Here is a 24333-nt window from a genome sequence, read left to right as displayed (position 1 = left end):
TACATTTCATAATTGATATTGCAGTGGGTAGATGTATTGCATCTAATAAGGCATGAATGAGGGGTCCGTGCTGAATGTGGGCACCGTGGGAAGTTAAATAACCTCTCTCTCGCCACAGCACGCCGAAGTCGTGTACAACTCCGAATGCATAACGTGAGTCAGTGTATATGTTGACTTTTTTATTCGTGGCTTGAATACAGGCTTGTGTCAGAGCGATGAGCTCTGCGGCTTGAGCTGACAAAGTATTTATACGATTAGTTTCAATGACTTCAGTATCTGTTGTGACTGCGTAAGCGGCCACTAACTCTCCTGTACTTGTTCTCATGCATGAACCATCTACATACAATGTCAGGTCTGGATCTGATAATGGGACATCGGTTAAGTCTTGTCTGGGTTTCGTCGTTATCGTAATAACTTCAATACAGTCATGGGCTAGTGGGTCTGTTCCGGTTACAGGTAGAAGTGTGGCAGGATTCAATGTGTTACAGCGTCTGATTTCTATATGTGGCTGAAACAATGTAAGTTCATACCCTGTAAGTCGTGCTATAGTCAAGTGTTGTGTTTGCGTTCTATTCACAAGAACCTCTACTGCGTGTGGTACTTGAACTGTCAATGGATGTCCTAATACTATAGCATCGCTTTGTCTGATTGCTAAAGCTGTCGCTGCTACTGATTTCAGGCATGCAGGCAAAGCCTGAGCTACGGGATCTAATGTACTAGAAAAATAAGCACATGGTTTGTGTGCTCCTGCTTGTTCCTGTGTGAGCACTGACAAGGCAGTACCTTCGCGTTCTGTAACAAAGAGTGTAAACTGTTTTCTGTAACATGGCGTTGCTAAAACGGGTGCTTGACATAAAGCTTTCTTTAGACTTTCAAAAGCTTGTGTGTGTTCCTGAGTCCAAGGGAGAACAGTCGGTGTGGCTGCCTCCTGTGTGGTTAACTGAATGAGTGGTTTTGCTAGAAATGCGTACTGAGGGATCCACTGCCTGCAATATGACGTGAGGCCTATGAAAGCTCGTACTTCCTTTTGTGTCTTGGGTATTGGCATGTTAGCTATTAACTGAATGCGGTCGGGTGTAAGCTGCCTTCCCTCCTTGGACAGCGAGTGTCCAAGATAAACAACTCGCTGGACACAGAATTGCAGCTTAGAAGGGGACACCTTGTGCCCCTTTTCGGCTAGAAATTGTAAAACTGTCAGTGATGCTTTCTCACATTCGGGTTCGCTTCTCGCGGTGATCAGCAGATCATCGACATATTGAAGCAGGGCAGTGTTAACTGGCATGTGGATACTGTCAAGTTCTCGTTTCAGTGCTTGGCTATAGATGCTGGGGCTTTCTGTAAATCCTTGAGGTGCGCGTGAGAATTTAAAGCTGCGCCCATTTAAACTGAATCCGAACAAATATTGACTTTCCGGATCTATTGGGACGCTGAAAAAGGCATTCTTGAGATCAATTACAGTAAAGAATGTTGCTTCGGAATCAATAGCTGTCAATAATGACGAGATATCTGGAACCACAGGAAATTGTGGCACAATGCATTTGTTTAACTCGCGCAGATCAATAACCAATCGATATACTGGCGGGGCTGTAGGATCTGTTCGTTTAAGAATCGGAATTATCGGTGAATTACATACATTGGAGTCTGTTTCTACAACTACTCCTTGGGCAATTAGCTCGTCTATGATTTGTAGTAAAGCCACTACAGCATCTGGTGGTAACTTGTATTGTCGCATTCGTGGTAGCACCACTCCTGCCTTGAGTGTGACTCGATATGGTGTAATATTCATGCAACCAACATCAGTAGGGCCTTGTGCCCATAGATGTGTAGGTAAAGTCTGTAGTCGGGGATCCATGTCTCTAGATACATAGTGACCTTTAAAATCACGTAAAAACAACCTTACTCCTTCCGGAGAGCAACATATTATGGCTCCTAGGGCTTTCAGAGTTTTTATTCCTAGCAAGTTTTCTGGACATGATTTAGTAAGCAATAAATCTGTAGTTCGGGTCAAAGGTCCTATCGTAAGTGGAAGAGGCTGTGATACTTCATTAACAATAGGTTTTCCCGAAAAACCAAGGGAAATATTCTGAGAGCCTGAGAGGGGTGCCCCTGGAACTTCACTACGTTTTATTGTTGTTCGACTTGCCCCTGTATCGAGTAAAAATTTTCTATCTTGACCTAATAATTCACTATGTACATAAGGTCCTTCTTGATCTACAGGAATCTCAATAAGGGGTAAGTCAACTTCCCTCTCTAGGCTAGTTCATGCGTAACGCTGATACTCAGGATATTCATACTGTGCAGTCTGATACATTTGTCGTGTCGTGGTCTGTGTGGCAGCAGCAGGCAACGGTGGTGCAGCTGGCACAAACTGTATTGGCTGTTGTGCGGCTGGCATGGCCTGGGCATGCTGCATAGCTCCTTGTTCATTCTGATCTTGTCTTAGTGGCCGTGATCTTTCTTGTGTTTTACCTATAGAGATATTATGTTTTAGCACTGGACAATCGTGTACATAATGACCTGGCTTTTTACAATAATTGCATGTCCCTTTTACAGGTCCAGCTGAATCGGAATGTGTCATACCCTTTTTATGTCCTTCAGCTGGTACTGTCTGGGAAACTAGCATTTTCATTTTTGTGTCTTTCATGCGTCTGTGTTCATGTTCTTGTTCCTCTCTTATTCTATTGTGATGGTACTGTAACATTTGTAACATTTGTGATGGAGTGTTACCTTGCCAGGTACTCTCGAATTTTAATACTCTATTCTTCACTGGGGGCAGAGCATTTTCTACTAACTTTGTTACAAACAGATGCGGGTATGATTCGCTACTTGCTTTTATGCCACTATTTATACCAAAACATTTCTCGAATCGGGCATAGTAATCACTAGTGTCTTCGTCTTGCTTCTGTTTACAGGCTGAAATTGTACCCCAATCTTCCTTTTTCGTAGTTAATAAACGTGGCAGTACCTGTACTAGTAAACCTGGTAGTGCTTTAGTTTTATCCCCAAGTCCTGCTCCTGCAGTTCGGGCCTTTTCTTCCGCTTCTAACACTGACCATTCTATCTTTTGGTCTCCTACCTCCCACTCTTTTTCCTTGAGTTTCTCATAAATGCCAGCAGGCATCAACACCTTTAATATAGTCATAATGTCGGGATAGGTATACTCTCCCATGAGTAACATGTCTTTAATTTCTCGGTGAAAACCCGCTGGATCTTTGTCATGACTGGGTACCACTTTCTTCATTTGTAACAGTTCTATTTTTGATATGGGCGTATATACAAATACGCGCCTAAACTCGTCGTCCTCGCCTTTTATTGGGTGTACTTCTCGTAAGGGATTCTGTCTATCCATGTGATACGTTGTTCTTTCCTTGCTGGGCAATGAGGTATGCTCTGAGCATACAAAAAGAATATACTGCTTTCTTGATATTAGAATTTCTTTAATTAATTCGGTACCTGGACCTCTCCATTTATTTGTAAGCAATTCAGTCAATATGTCAGGTAAGGGACCAGGGTCCGAATGCTGACTCTGATATAGTATAATGAGTTGTTGAATCATATAAATCCCAGCTAACCTCTGTTCATCTGGGGTGAGATTCAAAAACGTGCGTACTACTGTAGCATCACTATATTTTCCGGGACTGTCCACCCAGTGGACAGCTGCCCTGGCTAAATCTTGTTCATCCATAGAATCGAGAAAATGATAACCCCTTCGTTCTCGGAGTAGTTTGTCGGCAGTTTGGAACGAATGCTCGTTAGACCTTATATTAATTATAGGTATTTGGAAATTCCTGTTATTATCTGGACATATCGGACGTATTGAGTCAGTATGACATCTAGTCTGATCCCTATTACAAGATCTTCCTCTACCTACATAGGCTATGGTGTCTGACTGTCCCGCGGGCGGTCCTGACCCTTCTTCCTCGCTTTGTTCGAACTCGTCTGTCTGTAATCTCTCTTCGTGTATCCGTTCTATTTCTTTACGGATCTTTCGGCACATGGCTATTATACAATTTTGCTTATCGTGTCTTCCTTCTGATATATTCTGGCTCCATCTTGTAAGAATATGCATTGCATCCGGGTCTACCCCCGGTCGGTCTTGATTTCTGATCACACAGTTTATGAGGAAACGTAACAGTTCCCCCTGTATCTCTACTTTCTGGTATTCCATAGCTCTGTTAATACATTCTGGATCTCGCCCTGTTTGAACAAAATGGTATATTTTATCTAGATGCGCAGTCATTCCTGGTAACTTCGCTAAATACCCTGCGGCTCGTCTGATACGTAATGATGCCAGGATCATTTCGTCCTCTTTACCGATCACCGGGTCGTATCTACAATCTATAAGAAGTTCCTTAAGCGCACGTTCACTTACGAATTTGGGTGTACGTGAATGCGCTGATTCTTGAAAAACAAGTTTATTTATTCTAGGTGGCGTAAAAGTATTGGTAGCACCTCCCGTGGCCCCATCTGGGGCGTCGGGTGTGAAAGGATTCGTCGAACGTGACACAGCAACTATAGGTGTGGACACAGCTATGGAAGTTCCTGTAGGGACAGATGCGGAAACAGATGTGCTTGCCGGAACTTGTGACTCGACTTGTTGCTGTAGGGATACGGGTGCTGGATCTTGGCGTTGGACCTCCCTGGTATGCGGTCTATGTGGGGCGGAATTAGCATACTCGGGAGCTACGTCATCTAAATATGAGGAAAGAAAAACATCTTCTGCGGTTCTAGGATGCCCCTTAGGATGTACCTTAATTGGAAATAATGGGGGTGGCAAGTCTTTCGGTATCTCTGGAGTAGCCTTAGGTAATCCTTCGGCTAGAAGGGGATACATACCATTCATGAGGGCATTTCTTTGTCTATCTACTTGTTCTGATTTCACTCGGATACCTTCCTCAATTAATAGATTTTCTTGAACTTTATTTGAACTTTCTTTACTCTTCTCTTCCTGTCTACGTGCTTTTTCTGTACGTCTATGAGATTCTTTACGCCATAACTCAACAGCGTCTTTCTGTGACTGTCTGACTTTTCTTTTCCATAACGCTTCCTCGACTTTCATGATGCATTCTGCATCCCAGGTTCCCGCTGTGGGCCACCTCTGACTTTCTGGCAATCCCTTGGTGTAGTCTACCCATAAATCAAGAAATAATATAGCGTCTAAGCCATGTTTGTGATACATGAAGTGCCCTGGAGTATCCCTAGGAGGAATAGGGACGGCTTCTTCAAGTACCCCTTTCCTAGTAGTGATCTGTCTTAATTTCGAAAAGAGCGGCATATTGACAACTGATCCGATACTTAATTTTGAACACACTTAATACAAAAGCACACTAATGAACAACCATTCATACCACAATATGCAGGACGTTTAACACATTAGACATTAAACATTAAGCATTTCTTTTAACCTTTAAAAATAAACAACAATGATGATCGTCTGCATAACTAATCACCAAGCCTAATTCTTGACAATAACTAGATACTTCAGAATACTTGATATACTGCTAAACAGTACAGATACACTGCTAAAACAGTGCAGACCGGATTTGTGTACCCAAACCCGTCTTGACCGGCACAACCTATGTGCACGTCAGAAATGCCTCCCCAGTAATGGTACTCACCGGGTAGCTTCGGAAACGGAAGGCCTCGGTAACTTGAACTTGAACCGGACTGGACTCGACTCGTCGGGAACTGGACTTGACTTCGAACTGGTGGGTCTCTGTATACCTCGGATCTTGCTCTCTCAGCTAGGCTCTGGTCGGGATACTTCGCACTTCTCGCCGCCTCGTCTGGGTGTTGATTGTAGTCTCAGTCGCCCCCGCTTGACCGGAGGGAGATACAGGAAATCCTGCTGGTACGCGTAATTGTCCGTCCAGCTGTGGCAGGAGACCGGGCCTACAACTCACCGCCGGCGCGTGAGATGAGAAAGTGTCCCTGTTCGGGCGCCATCATGTGGTAAATAAAATTCCTTTACCGGGACTGAATTTGATACAGAATCATAATAAAATAGCTCAGTAAAATGAGAGGCAGAATCCGTGATATTAGAGTTTCGGAATGGGCTTTATTCCAATAATCGATTATAATCGGATGCTCCAAGTTCCATCACCACGGGGGTTCAGGAAGTGAAGTACATACTTTATTGACAAGAAGTAACTTTTATAGTACATACATTATAGGGAAGCAAATACAGTAGGCGTAACAATTGATAAGGAACTTGACGTGGTACCTGCGTAACCGAAAATGGGTGTAATAAGGAGTAAAAAGGAAACATGATTGGTTATGATGTCATGTATAGGTGGATCTATAAGATAATACTTGGCATAGATGCGCGCGCAGCAGTATGACGTGTAATTGACGTGTAACTAGGGGGTGAAGGGGACTTGACATTAGCTCTACATGTGGAGACGAAAAGTCTGGGGGGTCAGGTCAACCTAATCCCAAATCATATCTAACATCCTATGTTTAAAGAACTATGTTATCCACAAAAGAAGGACTCTCGGACAAAATCTATTCTATACTGACTGTGCGTGCGTGTACAAGCGTCTAAGTGTCTACACTAAATGCGAGGGGGTAGGAATATTCCATGGTGACAGGGCTATGAATTACTTGCATGAGGACAGAGAAGCCGGGCCTTTTGCTTGGTAACTGGAAGAATGTTTACTTAAACTACTAGGCAGGAATGCATCGGCTGAGGGGGAAGCAGATAATTCGAAGGTGAAATACAGTTCTTGGCAGAGAATAGGCTGATGTCAGGCTTCGTGAGCCGCGCAGAGAATGAGACAAAGTTCATGGTCACAGATGCAGGCTCAGACTGGAGCTTTCAGAGGCAGAAGGCAAAAGGAGTTTGATGACAGAATCAGGGCCTACTTGCCTGGACTGTAAAATGGCATAAGTGAACCATATAAAGCCGGTGGCCTTTCATATTTAGGAATGGAATATCCGGCCTATTCATGGCGGATCTGACAGAGGACATGTTGACGGTGGACGCACATGTATTTGCGTCTTCATAACTGGAACTGGAGGGAGCATACATGTACTTGTGACATGCACATAGAACCGTTGGGGTCCAAGATAGGGGACATAACTGATCAGGAAAATCCACATTTCCACAACAAAATAAGTCGAAATAAAGCTGAAATTGAAAATTGAATTGAATTGATAAGTGGACACATGCCACAATATTACAACAACATTTAGTGTAGGGCTCTGTGGCTTTATGTGAGAGACAAAGTGCCTTATTTATGAGGTCCTTAATCCGCATTTGTGTCACTTTTTATGACCCTACGGTGGCGTAAAAAATGCGCCACACTGCGCCATATTTACAAAGTGATGCATCCAGGCAGATGCGTCACATTATAAACCCCTGTGCTACAGTATACCTGCAACAGGTAAAATATATGCAGGGCAGGGAGTTCAGGTGCAGAAAATGCTCATAGAAGTGTCGCAGTGAAATCTATGAGATTTCACTGCGACAGTTCTACGGCCTCACTGCATCAAATCCTTACACCTGCTTGAGACACACTCCAGCAATGTGCCATTTTTGCGCCGACAGATACGTCAGGATTGATGATGTAACTGTCAATCCTTGCTGCATGGAGTGCCGTACAGTAAATATGCCAGGAGAGCGCACTGAAAAGTGTTGCATCGCTGTTTTGCCGCAGCACTTTTCGTAAATGATGCCCGAAGTACTCAGTGTTAATAACATCAGTGTCTTTCATGCAAGTAGTGTCAAATAGTAAAAAATGCAACTACTTACAGAGATACCAGATTAGAGTTGAACAAGATAGTATTAAACAGTGAATGGAAAAGAAAACCTTAACAGGTTAAGGTACTATAGCAGAACATACAAATACAAAGCTGGCAGCATAACAACTTAAAAACAAGAAACCTAACTTGCCAAAATAAAGGGAAATATTGAGAAATAATGGGAGATAGAGATAGAGCTCAACTCAAGGTGAAACCGAAACTACACCTACTAGAGAGTGAATGCTAAAGACAGCTGACACAAGTCTAGATTCTGATGGTCCCAATCAGAATGTGATAGGGAACAAGCCAGAGTGATAATGGCTAACCTGGGTATGCAGCAAAAAAGTGATGGATGGATGCTCGAATTAATCTGAGGCACATATAACTAATTTAGGTACCTTCATACAATTATGGCTTATATGTGTCACAACAGAAGGGCACCAACAACTTGCAGGCTTGGCCGTGTTAAACTAGGAGCAGTTCAGCTTGAACTGTCAGTTTATACCCTCTCTCAATGATTTGATTTGATTTATGCATTTATAAAGCGCAAGAACGCCCGGGGGCGTCTAGGCGCTGAGGTCAGGTGGATCAGATACAGTTGCCGATGTGGTTGTACAGAAAATGTTAGTTGGTTAAGAGCCAAGTTTTTAGCGCCTTCCTGAAGTATTTCAGCGTAGGGCTGATCTTTACAGCGATCAGGAGTCGGTTCCATGTCTTGACTGTCCCTAACAGAAAGCTTATTCAGCCTCATCGTGCTTTCTTGAACCTAGGTATTTGTAGGAGTTTACTATGTGCAGATCTTAAGCTTCTCGACGGCATGTACCAATTCAGACGAGTCCTCAAAAATTGAGGCCCGCACTGTGTAGTGCTTTGAAGGCTAGGCATTGGGATTTAAACTTAATCCTCTTGTCCACTGGAAGCCAATGAAGGGCTCCTAGGCGGTGGGAGACGGGCTGGGTCAATGGGTTAACACATGCATGTGAATGTGCAATTCAAAAATAGGAAACAGAGAAATGTCCAGGAGTAAACTGGGAATGCTTGGTGATAAAAAAAAGAACATCTTCTTGTCGTAGAGTTGTAGTAAGCTAAATAAAAGGCAAGGGTACAAGACACGCATTCAAATAGCACTTTGAAGACAGGACTCAGCCATGATTGGCTATAGATATGAACAATGCATCTTGCATTATCACCAAAAACAGCAATATAGCACACTCAAGCTTTTCGTCAGGCAGAGCTTTAGAACTTCCAGATTCATGCCTCAAGCCCTTAATTTCTTATGTAATTAGCTGGACTGCAAGTACCAAAATGCAAAGGAAAAATATGGAGTGGATGAGCTCCTAACTCAAAGGCTCTGGAGACTTGAGATCTGTGGTCAGGAAGTAGGTATGTTGGTGCAAGTGGTAAAAGCTAAATCGCAGCTGGTAAAGAGGAGTTAAAGTGTACTTCGATTTTCATAAATAATGATGCAAAATCTGAAGAGTAAACTCTCATTGTACTTAAACAATGGATCCTCCTGAACATACAAGGCTGTGCACAGCATGGAAGACAATTCACTTAAAGGCCAGGGGTGCAGAAGTGACAGCACACACCACACACCTTTACCTCAAAGACATCACAGGAAATCACCTCATATAACATTTTCCTCGGAATCACAGGACCTTGATTCTGATAAAATCACAATAATTATTGTCACTGATATCTAGTGTATAACTGAAAGGAATGTGTTGAGAAATCATAGGGTGATTTACAAAAAGAGATTTAAAAACGATGGTGGCCATGTCCAGTGGTATTTTTTTGGGGGGAGTTTATATAGCGCAAACTTGACCTGAAGGTATCAGAGCATTTTAAATGAACACCGGTTGCATTACAGACGGACACATTAATCTTGTTAGGCATGGGGAGAGTAAGCAATTTGCCCAGAACCACAGGATGTTTAGCGTCCCTGTTGAGACTCGAGCCAGGTTCCCTAGCTTCGAAGTCGACCGCTCTAGCTTTTAGGCCATATCCAGTTGGTCCATATTTCGAATATGGACTATTATTGGCTTGATTTACGGCTTGTCATTGTTAACAAAGTTTGATTTATGATCACTTCTAAGCAACTACCACAGTTGTGACAGGGCATAACGTACACCCCCACTGCCCTTGTGGTGTAGGGGAGGATGGAGCCACGAAGCAAGACTCGCGCGGCGCAGATACGTTTGGCTAAAGAGGCAGAGTTTGACGGGCTCCCTTGGCCCATGACAGCCTGTCGATAGCGTCTCAGTGGAAGCAGCAGCGTCTCGTGCAGGTAAGAGTGGTGGAGCACGGGGCCGGGTGGGGGTGGATTTCGACAGACGACGAGGAGGGAACATTAATTATTTATTTAATTTCCCGTCGTGGTTGTCTCTCGAATCCCCCCCACCCCGGCCCCACTGCCCCACCACTCTTACCTGCATGGGCTGCTCCTGAGTGGAAGGCGTAGGCCTCTCTGAGGTGGGCGAAACCCAATAGCTCGCCAACACTTAGATGGGATGCTTGTAGTTTCACTATTTTGCTGCCTCCTCCTTTACACCTGTTATACAGGGAATAAGAAAGACAGATAGAAATCTCTGTGTGAGAGCTACCCCAGTATAAGAACCAAGGTAAGAACAGAGAAGACCTTAAGACCTGACACTCCAGGGAGGGTGGGAAGGGCGCGTATTGAGTGCCTGTGAGCTCAAACCCTGCAGCTGCATGCTGTCCCTTGGGAGGACCCTCGCCCACATCCTTCTTGAGTACACCATGCATTCAGCTGCCTGGGAGTTTGTTTTCTTTTCTTTGAATGTGATAGGCCAAGAAAACACTGTTGTGATAAATGGACTCCGCCTTAATAGGTGCAGTGTGATGTGTGACCGTGAAATTTCCATAAAGTAAAAGACAGAATCAATGTAGGATTTACTAACATTTAAATAAGGGTCGTACTTGGGGCAGATTTACTAATACTAGGTGCAACGCAGCCCGGCAACCAAAGTTGCTGTGCTGATCTGAGTAAGGGTTAGAAATCTCCTCAAAGACATATTTATCACAAAAATGGCGTCCGACTACTTCATCCTCTATGCTGGAGCACAAACGGACTGCCTGGTGCCATGCACAACCTTTGCACCATGTTTGCAGAGATGGGTGATTGATGTCTAATAGAGAATCCATACTGGAAGCTTAACATCCAGCATAAAATCCCACGCCTAGACACATTTTAAAACATTGTGCTTATTGGGTGTGCGCTGTACAGTGTAGCACACTTGTTATCTTGTTATGTTAATTCAATATTTTAATGCGCACGAATCACCCTGGGACAGTGCCGGAATAAACCCTGTGGAAGCCCCTGCGCATTTTGAGGCCCCCCTCGCAAATTATCTCCTAACACCCAATGCACCTGATTGTTTTTTACAAACTGCCAGCTGCCAGAAGATGAGCTTTTAACCTCTTCGCTGCGGCGCAAATTCCGCCGCAGCGCTCCCGCAGTGCTGACATTCTGATCGCGGGCGTGGTCATGATGTCTCCCGGCCGTCGTCCGCACACGCCCATCGTGACTCATGACGACCGGGAGACGTCATGAGCACGGAAGAGGTTAAGAGACAAACTGTTATGTGAATCTGATGTCATGGTTTATGTACTTCAAGTTGTTTATGGGTACATTGCATTAATACAGTATTTTCTCTATAGTCTATAATGTTAAGTTTTCATTTCTTTGAGTTAATTCATTTTTTTGCTATCTATTAGAAACAATATTTAATAAATCTTGATTGTAAGTTTCTTTCAAGATCAAATCAATATTATTTTGATCTGTTGTCGCAGGGCCTCTAAAAGCAGTGAGGCCCATAGGCCGGTGCTTACTTTGCCTATGTGGTAATCTCGAAAGTGGTATCTTGGGGCAAAACAGATTACAGGACCTGTAAAGTTACAGATTAAAACAGTGCTGTTTTCAATAACATGCAATGTGTGGAATGTTCGGAGAAAATTACAACATTTCTCCAAGGTAGCTGCTGCTTCAAGGAGGAGTTACTTTTTGATACATCATTGTAGATCGAGCTTTCCATTAAAACTATGTATACTTGAGCTAATCTGCCCAAGCAACACCCCCGTAATGGTCCCTTGACTCAAAGTCACACAATGTAGTGTGGTAAATTACCCTCCAAGACTTTGCACCGCTTTGCGTCACACAGGAGGGAATCTTACAGTCCGACCCTTGCAGTATTTGCCTTGTGTGCCTGAAACCTGCAATGGCACTACAGCAGTGCTTAATTTGAGCAGGTGGTTTCCGGTGATCAGCACCGGCACTTAATTGCCAACACAGGAGCTTGATAGTCAACCACAGGGTGGTGCTGCCTTGCTAATTTAGAGATTACCACAACAACAGTTAATTATTAATTCAATAGACATTAAAATGACTATCACATGCCGCCCAAGACACTCTTATAGATTTGGGGGCCTGAAATAGTCCGAACTGTCAAACTTGTAAGAGTGTGATGATTAGCAGTTGTGCTGTTACTATCATTGGGAGCATACCAGGGGCAATGTGTGGTGCAAGCTGCAGTGGCCTTCCAGACGAGAGCCCTGGCACTTATTTTTTTACAAATTAAGCACTGCACTACAGATACCGTGCCTGTGGTATGTGTGAGAGTAGCTTACACAGTTCTGCCTCTGCTAGATCACTTCTCTGTTTGAGGGAATATTGCATTTCTTCCCATTCTACACATATTGTTTTTTGTGTGCTTAGAGCTTACAGTACCACTAATGTAGCTATTCCTTCGCCTTGAGAGAAAATATAAATGTTCTGCTACCTTTGCTATAGCTTTTTCTTTCATATGTTCAAGTATATCCTATGCCTCTCGGCTTTAATCTCAGTACTCTGGCTGGGGATCATTATTGAACCAAGGAAAGTTACTGACCTGAAAGATACGGTGCCAAAGACAGACAAAGAAACAAGTGGGAATCTGAGAATGAAGCCAAGATACAAAGAAGGAGATATTACAAAAGAAGGGGGGAGGATAAAAGGAGAGTAAAAAAAATGGGAACGAAAAAAATACGGACTTAAAGGGAGAGGGGAAGAAAAGAATTACATAAGTGGGAGGGAATGAAAAAAGTGAGAAAAACTAAAATGATAATTAGAGTGGGAGTTTGAAAATAAATCAGTAGTAATGGCAAGAGTAAACAACCATTGGCAAAGACAATAGGTCTCACCTAAACAAGAGCTATTTGGCTTTGACAATGTGTTTTTGCCATGTTGTACACCACTGTGGCTGCTGTCTAGCATGGTTAAAAGATAGTGGTGTAGACTGTCCTAGAGCGGAGTGGGGGAGTAAAGTGTTGTTGACTGAGTTTGTTGAAGTAGAGTGGAGTAGAGGGGAGTAGAGTGTGGTAGAGTGAAGTAGGGGGAGTGCAGTGAGTTCAGTGGTTCAGTGGAAGAGATTGTCATGGAGCGCAGCGTCGTAGAGTGGAGTGGCATAGAGTGGAGTGGTGTAGAGTGGAGTGGTGTAGAGTAGAGTGGAGCGGAAAAGGGTGGAGTGGGTTGGAGTGTATTGAGGTAGTGGGTGGATTGAATTGGAGTCGATTGGGGTAGAGTGGGTTGGATTGAGTAGAGTTGGGTGGCTTTGAGTGGGTGGACTGGAAGTGGTGGATTGGATTGGGGTGGGGTGGATTAGATTGGTTTGGGATGGGTGGATTGCATTGGATGTGATGGATTGGAATAGAGAAGGGTGATTTGGAGAGGGGTGAATTAGAGTGAAGTGGAAGGGGTGGATTGGACTGGACTGGAGAGGGGTGGATTGGAGTTGGATGAATTGGTTTGGAGTTGGATGGATTGGAGTGGGTGGATTGGACTCGAATGGGGTAGATTAGATTGGAGTGGGCAGGACTGGAGTGTGGTGGGATGGATAGATTGGATTGAGTGGAGTGGACTGAACTGGAGTGGGATGGATTGGATTGGGGTAGAGTGGGGTGGATGGGAGTAGAGTAGGATGGATTGGACTGCAGTGGAGGGGTGGATTGGAGTAGGGTGGACTGGATGGGGGTGGATTAGATTGGAGTGGGAAAGATTGAAATGGTGTGGGATGGGGTGGATTTTATTGGGATGGGGTGGACTCTAGTGTTGTGGATTGGAGAGTGGTGGGATGGACTGGGGGTAATTGGAGTGGGGTGGAATGGATTGAGGTGAATTTGAGTGGGGTGTTTTGGATTGGTGTGGGGTGGGGTGGATTGGAGTGGAATAGTTTGGATTACAATGAGGTGGATTGGATTGAGTTGGGTGGATCAGATTGATGTGGATTGGATTGGTGTGGGATGGGGTGAACTGGATTTGGTTGAGGTGGATTGGATGGCGTGGGGTGGATTGGAGTGAGGTGGGGTGAATTGAAGTGAGATAGATTGGATTTGGCTGGATTGGGGTGGATTTGATTGGTGTGGGGTGGATTAGATTGGGGGGAGGTGGATTGGAGTGGGGTGGGGTGGATTGAAATGGGGCAGATTGTTTTGGATTTGAGTGGGGCAGACTGTTTTGGATCTGAATGGGGCAGATTGGAGTTGGGCGGATTGTGAAGTTTAGAAGACACATGCTAAACAAGTGGGAGAGATGCATACATTTGAGTGTGAATGGATGTGTGGGAAGAGGTGGATTTAGGAGGAGAACATATGTGAAGTTCAAAGGGAAACTGGAGTTGACAGGAGAGAAGGACAGTGTAAGAAGGAAACGTGGGAAAGAACGAAAGAGAATGCCAGGAAGAGGTGAAGGTGAGAGAAAGACAGTCAAATGAGGTATGGGAACAACAGTGAAGATGAGAGGGGTGCCTAAACCCAGATGTTGGTGAGAGAGGTAGAGATAGTGAACGGCTGAGAGAACAGATTATATGAGAGAGTGAAAATGGTGGTGAAATACTGATAGCTAAAGCTATAAATGAAAACTAGACATCGAAGGATGGAACGAGAAATAAAGGTGATATAGATGTATTGGTGCATTGTAAATGAACTTTTCAACATGCCTGTTCCCGGATCCCAAAAAGTCACCATTGACTGATCTGGCTGAGCAACTTTAAGCACGCTCATGAGGGCCTACCATAATGCTGACACTGGTTCTGCCCCTGGAGGGTAAATATAAGAACGACAGTTCAGACTTACTTTTAGAGATAGGACAATCATTGATTGGGGTAGGGTTGCTATATACTGATAAAGTGTACCTCGTTTTAGCTGGGTTGTATGTCTAGCTGCATCTGTTCTCTGCCATTGCTTTGAGGAGCATTGTGCACATTCTGGTAACTTGCATGGCAATGTGTGCTATATTAGTATGAAGTGCAAATTAACATAAATATAATGTTTGTTACAGTGAGGTAACATAGTGAGGTCTTCCTCTATCGCATGTGTAACTCAAGGGTTAAATCTTAATCACTACCCTTGGCATTCTGGACAGCCCCAGTCAAATTAAGCAGACCAGGCATATTTCTGCAAGCCAGGGGTCCACTGATGATCATTTTGTTATGCACACAGAACCTCTCAGGGGCTCTTTGGTAGACTGATCTTGAGATGGAATTAGGAGCACTTCCAAATAGGTAAGCCACACCCAGGAATATTTGAACAACCCACACATATATTGGATGCCCTTTTGCATAAGGTGGAACACCTTTCCACATACGTTTGTGTGAAAGAAAATAAAATAACATAAGACTTGATGATGTTATACAGTAGTAACTGGATGGAGCAATACATACTGGCCGCATATTTTCAAGCACTGCGTGTACACTGCATATACTTCAAGTAATGCATAGATTTTGGCACTAGAAGAGGTGATGAATTCTATGAATTCCCCTACACAGTATTCTGTAAACTATTTACATTTCCAGCTAATTTAATTTGGAAACGTCTGTTATAAAGAGCCTTGGACACCAGGTCTAACCCACATCTCCTGGGAAGTCTGTGTCGTTGTTATGTATGCATCAGTTATAAACTTAATTTGCTCCAGCTACGCCATTAGATACTAGAAAATGCATTGAATTGCTCAGGATCACACACTTTGCTGACTTGGTGAGCTAGGATTTGGAATCAGGTCTTCTACGTCTTTTACTTACTAGTTTATAACCCACCCCAATCAAACACAATGTGCTTTAACTAGTGGTACATGGGTAGCACGACAGCACATGGACTATTCTTGAACAGCTAAAACAAAGACTAAGTAAAGTGCATATGGAAATAAAGAAATCCCAGTTTATAAATCCAGGGGTGAAGGTAGTTATGATACCAGTTTAATTCTCTCTTCCTGTTGAATTAATTTCCCTTAGATCTGCACATTTCAAACATTTTTTCTGCGCTGATTTCTTTGAAGTTAATTAGATCACTGAAACCCCTGCTTGTATCCAAGATGGTGGCTTTCAGGGGTGAGGTGCTTGAGCATGGCAGGTGGCAGCGCTTTAATATGGAGGTCAGTCACAATACTTTAGAGGGGCCCACTAAGGTGTTGTTACACTACTGAGTTGTAAAGTTGAAAAGTCATTAGATGTGGCCTAAAAACTGCATTAGATGTCTCACTACCCTCATATAATGACAAAGAAATCATAAAAAGATAAATATATATAAATATACAAACAGGATCTTTTTGGCCATCTGTATTTATCCATTGGTCTGTTCAAATTTTGCGTCCACCCACTGCAGCTTACAGCCTGGAGCAGTGGGCCAGCCCACTTCATTCATTGGCTGCTTTGCACTGTGAGTGGCAGCATTGTGCCTAATCACATATGAACACCCACTTAAAAATAAGTGCACTTCAGGGGCTGGTAAGTAGGACAATGCTTTATTTTCCCATTGTTTTTTCTTTTCATTATTTATACTTGGTTAGCTTTTAGTCATCCTTGTGTGTTCAAACTGCGGGCCTCATTTACAATATTTTGACGCACTGCAGCGTAGCTTGCATTCTTGCTGCACTACCGTGCATCAAAAGAAAGGTGCAGGAATGTACCGTATCGACAAGATATTGCACATTCCTGTCCTTTTCCCCAGCGCTAGTGCACAATGGGCTGCCATGCACACAGACACCTTTCTGCTCAGAAATAATCTCAAGCGGTGTTTTACTCTTTCTTTGTGTGCTGCGGAAAGGGAAAAGAAGGAGAAATAAAGGTATTTCTCCTCATTGCACCTCCTTTACCCCTCCCCTGGGGAGGTGTAGGAATCTGAATCATTCTCAGGTGTACAAAACCTTGTAAATATGGTAATGCATCAGGTTTCATGGATGTTGCATGGGAACACTCACAGCAACAACCATGGAATGCCCCTTCCAGGCAGAGTAATGCGTGAAAGGGGGCCATATTTACAAGTCCATGAAAAGTCAGGAAGGGTGGCTTTACATGGCTTTGTATATATTGCAGGTATTCTGCGTTGCCGGTGCATCAAAAAAAGTGATGCACTGGCGGTGCTTCCCAATAGTTAAAAGCCTTTTCTTTGCATCATTAAGAAGTCATATTTTACTGCTTTTTTAAATTTAAAGTTGTCCTTGCAAGCATATGGTGCACATTTAGGACCATGTGTTTTTTCTTTCTTTTTTGTCCTTGCAATAATAGAAAATTAAATAGTGCTCATCAGGGAATGGTCTGCCTTCTGTTCTTAACACTGCTTTTTCCACCTCTGAGGCCAGGTGCCCCATAGGAAATCTTAGGGCTGCAAGGGGGAAACCAAGGATCACCGCTGGAAAGGCCTAAATGACAGCCATTCTGTTCAGGCCAGTGGCAGTAGTTCCACTGTTCCATGCAAAGATCTAGGTAGGTGCAGGCTCCGTTTGGATCAAGAAGACTTAGGAACTTGCGCCGCCAGAATGTCACTTTTTATGACGTTCCGTGCTGCAGGAGCCTGCTCCATATTTTCCAGGCAGCACAAAGCCACTTTCTTTGACTTAATGCTGCCTCGTAAATATTGTTTCTTTTAATGCAGTTTTCTGCATTAATGAGGCGTGCAGTGGGTGTTGCTGGGGGCGTTCCCAGCAACATCCATGCTTTTGTACACTGCCCCAGATTTACCAGAAATCTTAAATCTGAGGCAGTGTCATAAACGTACGCCTCCCCAGAAGAGGTGTAAGGGAGGCATGAGGAGAAATATGTTCATTTATCCTAGCTTTTCCTTTTTCTATGTGTGCTGCATCCTGTAGTACACATAGAAAGAGGAAAAAGCCTCATGATTGTTTTTGTTCAGGAAGATTTCCCTTCCTGCACAAAAATAATCATCCCGCAACGCAGGCACCCTTGAACCATGGTGCAAAGGTGCCTGCGTTGGCGCACGGTAGCCCATTGTGCGCCAGTGCAGGGGAAAGGGACAGGAATGCACCGTATCTGATAGATACAGCGCATTCCTGCCCTTTTGTTTTGCTGTAGGGCAGCGCACCAGGAGGGCCTGCAGTGCTGCCCTATGGCAAAACCTCATAAATGAGGCCCTGTGTATTTTGACTCCAAATTTATGGCCAGTCAATACGACGTATATTTGAAGGTCTTGTTTCTAGCTGTGTGGTATCTAGCATCAGGGATGCTAAAAAGTGTAGATTACATTCCATGTCTTCCAGGAGCAGAAACAGCGCATTGTGGGAACTGTCGTGATTTACTTTTGGGCATGTCAAATAAGACTGATAACTTATGAAGGCTTCCAAGGAGCAATTTCCTTGACACCATGGCTCTTGGCTGCAGCCTGTGGCATTCCCAAATGGTCACAACCATGGACCCAATGCTAAAGTGGCTCTTATGTACAGAGTACGTTATTCTTTGAGATTTTGGGGAAGCAGGGAAATATTAATGTATTAGCCACTTCAAGAGGGTCATCCTGAGATGAGTGCAAAATCAGGAGGTATAACTTGATAGCGAAAATACTTTTAAAGTTTAACGATCCTTCCTGATTTTATGTTCAGTGTGAAAAAATAGGACTCTGAAATCATAACATTACATGTGGTTAGGTGCATTTGTTTACCTCCAACATTTCTCCTAAGCATTTACCTCTGGCATGTTGTTAGCGGTAATATGAATATAAGATGTCTCCAATTTACTTACATGTAGGCAATACCACAGGAACACCACAATTGGGTATGTTTTTTTGCACAGTTCTGGATTTACCACACTTGCCAAACAATCCACCATCTGCTGCACAATTTGCAGATTTCAACAAAACTATTTTGTTTCTAGCTCAAACGGATCAAACGTTACAAAAATAAACTAGTCACGTGGTTCAGCAGAGTGGCAGACTGTTTCCAATTGGTAACTGACCAAATGCCTGCTGATTGACGTACTCAGGCATTGATGAGGAAAAATCTTAGTCTAAAGAGTATTAATGTCCCCATTTGGTGGACTTGGGATGGGCTTTTGTCTGTAGCATGAAAACAATCTTGAAATATTTGAATGCCATCCAAACAAAATGGCAGTAATTATTACTTCTTTTACTCAAACAGTTTTGCTTTATTAGTCATGCAAATTACTGTTAAACCACAGATACTGCTGACAAAGCAGCAGATATTTCATGGGTGTAAACAGAATACTGAAAATCATAAACATTCTAATTCTCGTTTTAAGGTTTGATGTCTTGCATCTTACAGTGTATCCTAGTATGGCACTTATCTCATGCATACAGAATGTTCTGAGAACTGTGTCATTACTTACTTACTTGCTTATACCTACTGCCCCATCTCGAGTATATGCCATCAACCGGGTCTCCCCTGCCATCTATGTGTTGAGCTTTTATTTTAATCTGACTCCAGGTGTAGCCCATTTCTTTGCAGTCAGTCTCAAGGCCTCAGCGACAGATGTTTCTTGGCCTTCCTCTTTTTCTTTTCTCTTGAGGGTTCTAGGTCAGGGCTTGCCTGGTGATGTTGAAGCAGGCTTATGGAGCATGTCAGCTAACCAGCCCCAGGTGTTTTTTCATGATTCCTTCATGGGCAGGGAATTGGGAAGTCTGTGGCCATAGATCATTGTTGATGGTGTTTGGCCAGCAGATTTGGAGGATTTTCCTATGACAGGTGTTGATGAAGGTCTAGACTTTGTTGGTTGTGGTCACTGTTGTCATCCAAGTTTTTGCTCCATAAAGAAAGACCGATTTTACGTTGGTGTTAAAAAGCCTGATCGTGGTTTGCCGCGTTAGTTCCTCGAAGATCCAGATCTTCTTTAGCTGAATGAAGGCAGCCCTTACTTTGACGATTTTTGCCTTGACATCGGCCTCTGTGCTGCCCTGCTTTTCTGTGATACTGCCCAGGTAGGTGAAGACCTCAACCTCTTCCAGTGCATCGCCTACAACAGTGACTTCATCTGTGCTGGCCGTGTTAGCCTTCAGGATATTTGTTTTTCCCCTGTGGATGTTAAGGCCAAGTTGTGCTGATGTGGCTGCCACATTGTCAGTCTTCTCTTGCATCTGCTAATGGGTATGGGAGAGTAAGGCCACGTCTTATGCAAAGTTCAGGTCATCGAGCTGCATCCATAAAGTCCACTGGATCCCATTTCTTCTCCCTACTGTGGATGTCTTCATGATCAGGCCTCTGGCCAGCAGGAATAGAAAAGGAGAGAGCAAACAACATGGCAGACTCCGGTCCTTACTTGGAAGGCCTCTGTGAGTTGTCCTCAAAGCACTATCTTGCAGGTCATTTCCTCGTAAGAGTTCCTGATGAATATCATGAATTTATCTGGCACTCCATAGTGGCTGAGAAGTTTCCAAAGGGTCTCTCTGTCCACGCTATCAATGCCTTCTCATAGTCGATGAAGTTGACATAGAGGGGGAGTTATGGACACAGTAAAACCAAAATTGAGGACCACTTTTAAAACAAACCTGGGACACGTGGAAAAAAAGAGGCACACGCTTTTCTACAGGAACTGAGCATGTGTAATCTTGTTTTGTGTGTGGTGTAACACTGAATATTTCACATACACTATTTTTACTCTGTGAAATAGAAGGGACAATATTATTAAAATGGCATTCATGTACCTCAATGCAAAACATAATGATAGTTGGTTGGTTAATTATATTTACCGTAGGATCTGGTGAATGTAAATACTTTGTTTTTTCTTTAGAAATCTTTGTACTTTGCATAGTGTTTGAATTCCTGGTGTGTCAATGTGTGGTAAAATGACAACGTAACCAGTATACTTGTAGCCACACAATTTTCTGCAGTATTTGCCCTTTCCTGCCACATAATTTAGTCCACCCACTGCATAATCTGGTCCTTCACTACTGTATAATTCCAATGGCTGTGCAAATAGGGGATGTGAAAGAAGGATTTTGATAGCACGGTTGTTAAAATGCTAAAATACCCTAGAGCCTCAAAGGGAAGAGACTGGCAGCAGAATGAGGAACAAATGGAGATGATTGGCAGGAATCTCCAAGAGAAGCAGCAGAAGCCAGACAGAGACTGGTATATCTTGGCAACATTTTGATTATTTTCACAACCTTTCAGTTGTGCCAAATAATATGAATCCAATGACATCATTCTATTTTAACATTGTGGCTACCAAATGTGTGTTTACTGTAGCGCTTTTCACAACATTATTGGTGGGTTCCAAGTTATATAAATTGCCCAACTGAGAACAGATGCCGTGTACAGCTGCCTGGGGTATGGTGGCCCATGCATCTGATGTCACAGAGAAATAACCCGGAATTCATGGTGCCCCCCACTCCACCCCTAAAAACCAGAAATCAGCAAACCAGTGTTTTTATTTTCTTGCAAGTCACACAGCTTTTCTTTCTTTCTTCTTCCACTTTCTCCTTCCTCTTTATTGTTTTTCTATCATCAAATTTTCTATTTCCGATAGTGCGGGACATCCAGGTCTGGATGAGTTGCAGGCAGTGTTGGAGGTGTGGTCTATAGTCAGCTGTGCCTCTTCAGCATATTGACTGAGTTTGATGCTTTTATTGATGAGTTGAGTTTCCAAGGGTTTCAAAAGTGGAAGATGATAGAGGACAAGATGGATACTTTGTAGACTCTGAAACCAATGGGGTGTTTCTGGTGTCGTAGGGATCCCATTGGAATGAACTGGTGTTGGTTGGGGAGTAGAACGGAAACCTGTAATTACATCACTAAATGAATTTGTTGTAGATGTAGGACTTGTGGGAGCCAATCTGAGAAAGACACACTCAAAGTCAAGCTGGGTTTGAAACTTTGCACTGTCATAATAAAATTGAATGTGTTTTCATGCATAGCACACACAGGAAGCAAACTGAGACACAAGGATAACAAGATCATAGACTACGGGCATGCTGGAAAGTTAGCCTCTAGGTGACATATTTCCATAGAGAATCTATAGTGTTAGTCCCCAGCCTTCCATTTCCAATATGCCAGGCGGCTACCCTTTGGAAATTTGCAGACCAATAGCAACAGTAGTGGAATCTGCTATTTTATGATAAGTCCAAGCGCTTACTGTTGATATTCAAGTTCTGTAAAACACACTGTGGTCAGTAAAAGACAGATTCTCAATAGCACCCCAAAGAAATTGCCATACTTAAAATAAGAACCTCTTTTTGTATAGCGCTTGTTCCAGCAGCAGAGTTGCTATTCTATGATTCATATTTCATCAGTATATTTTGGTTGTATGACGGAACAAATCATGCGATTACTTCACATGCCTTAACAATGCGGTCTCAACCATGACTGCGTCTTTACTATGCACACCTTTACCACACATGCAACACATTTCGTTGTAAAGGCATTATTGATAAATGCATATGCGTGGTAAGGATCTCAACCCTGCCCTCTCCACCCTAAGATCTAAAATAAGGCCACCAGCCCTGCAAACCACCGCACCATTAGCCTTAACAACTACCCGACGCCCCACCTTGAGCCCTAAAACCTGGCCCCAGTCCTAATAACTACCCAAACCCTAATACCCCCGGCCTGAGTCCTAAAACCAGCCCTTAGCCCTAAAACACTGCCCCTTCCCCTCCGCCCTGAGCCCTAAAACCCGTCCCACAGCCCTAAAAACTACTCAGACCCCAGCCCTCAGTCCTGAGCCCTAAAACCAGACCTAAAAACCACCCTGACCCCAGCCCTAAAAATGACCCGACCCCTTCCCCTTAGCCCTAAAACCTGGGCCCCACCCCTTAAAAATGCTCCAGTCCTATAACCCCCACACCCTAAAACTTAAACCTGAAAAAAACCTACTCACCAAGCTGCCGTACCTTCCAAAGCCGTCCGCAGGAAATGTCTAACACCTATCACCCCCTGCCCACTCGCTCAAATGCTAGACCTCTGACTACTTTAACATGCATATGCCTTTACCATGTGCGTGGTAAAGGCATATGTGTGGTTAAGGCAAGCGTTGTTCTGCTTGCATTGTAACAGCACATGTGGTTTAGCCTGCATTGTTAATGCCATTTCCTGTAAATGTTCACCTAAGAGGGATATTTGTTGTTTCTTAGTAACTGCTCTTGTTGGATGAAAATTCAATGTATTTCAATTTCCTTGGTGTATTTTACTTGCTAATGGCTTACCAATGTGCTTCTCTGTCTGATGTATATTTTCTCCCATCCACAGCTTGTTTTATCTAGCATTGTCAGTAGATAACTTCATGATAACCAAAGAAACAGCTATTATTCAGAGAAGTGGAATTCAGCACAGAAAGTCTCTCAAGTCATTTAAGTAAATTGTTGTGTGAATCATTCAGACAGAATGCTGAGTGACTGAATGTTTTTCAAAAAGTAAAAAAAAGTGCCTTTCATCGAGCTAACAGCACATCAAATGGAAATGTCACACTTACTTCACAGGAGTTATGTGAACAAATTATCAGACCCCTTTTAAGAGTTGTTTTAAACATATTGCAAAAAAATGGCTTGTATGAGGAGTCACGCCTGTTTTTTAGAAGATCCCTCACTCACCAAACCTAGTTGGTGACATGCTTCATCATTGAGATCCCACCCGAGGGGCCGAATGCCTCTTGGGTGTGCTGCGACGCCTGGTTACAGTGGAGGTTTTTTTGGGGAAATTGCAGTCAGTGAAAGCAAAAAGCTAAAATTGCCTTTACTTATCCCAACTATTTTTATTGGTGGAGAAGTAAGGTAAGATTAAAAAGTAGTGAAAATGGATGTAAAAACTGGTTAAATTGACCAGTCACATCCTAATGTGGAAGTGCAATTACCGGTCTACATGTTTCAGCCTCCGGTTGCGAGTAGTGAGGCTTTCTTCAGGACTAGAGTGCCACGGGGGTACGCACACGCTAAAGTGCACCCTCACCTGTGACACATAAATACCGCAAAACTTACGGTTACAGTGGGCCTTCAGCAATGTCTGAAAAGGAAATAATTTGAAAGACAAAACGTAAATAAAGACAAACATGCCATATAGTAGGTTTTTCACAACAGCGCGATAGCTCATTGTGGGTGACATCGCTCATGCTGCCATGCGTGCTCATCAGGTTGTGTCCATAAGTTTAACTCTTAAACCAGTGGCGATAGTGGTAAAGTGCGTGGGGTTTTGGCACTCAATCACGCGATGGTATATAAGGTGGACTAAGTATTGCCCCAGTAGGTTGGCCATAGTATGCCGGATCAAAGTGCAACTATGCACTAATACCTGCACGCCATTTCGGAATGCCAGGTATGTGTAATATCCCCTCTGAAGGAAAAATAACATCAGATTGTATGCGTTGT

General features: G+C 43.4%; 1 protein-coding gene and 1 pseudogene across 3 annotated transcripts in view; one reads left to right on the top strand and one right to left on the bottom strand.

The window, feature by feature from the left end:
* TNR (tenascin R) overlaps positions 1 to 24333 on the top strand; it is a 1024744-nt gene that overhangs the window by 146012 nt on the left and 854399 nt on the right. The gene's annotated exons all lie outside the window — the stretch shown is intronic.
* LOC146833739 (autism susceptibility gene 2 protein homolog) overlaps positions 19738 to 24333 on the bottom strand; it is a 38134-nt pseudogene continuing 33538 nt past the window's right edge.

This window comes from Triturus cristatus, chromosome 4_2 (genome assembly GCF_964204655.1).
Source record: "Triturus cristatus chromosome 4_2, aTriCri1.1, whole genome shotgun sequence".
Classification (NCBI taxonomy): domain Eukaryota; kingdom Metazoa; phylum Chordata; class Amphibia; order Caudata; family Salamandridae; genus Triturus; species Triturus cristatus.
This window is presented reverse-complemented; position numbering and strand designations above follow the sequence as displayed.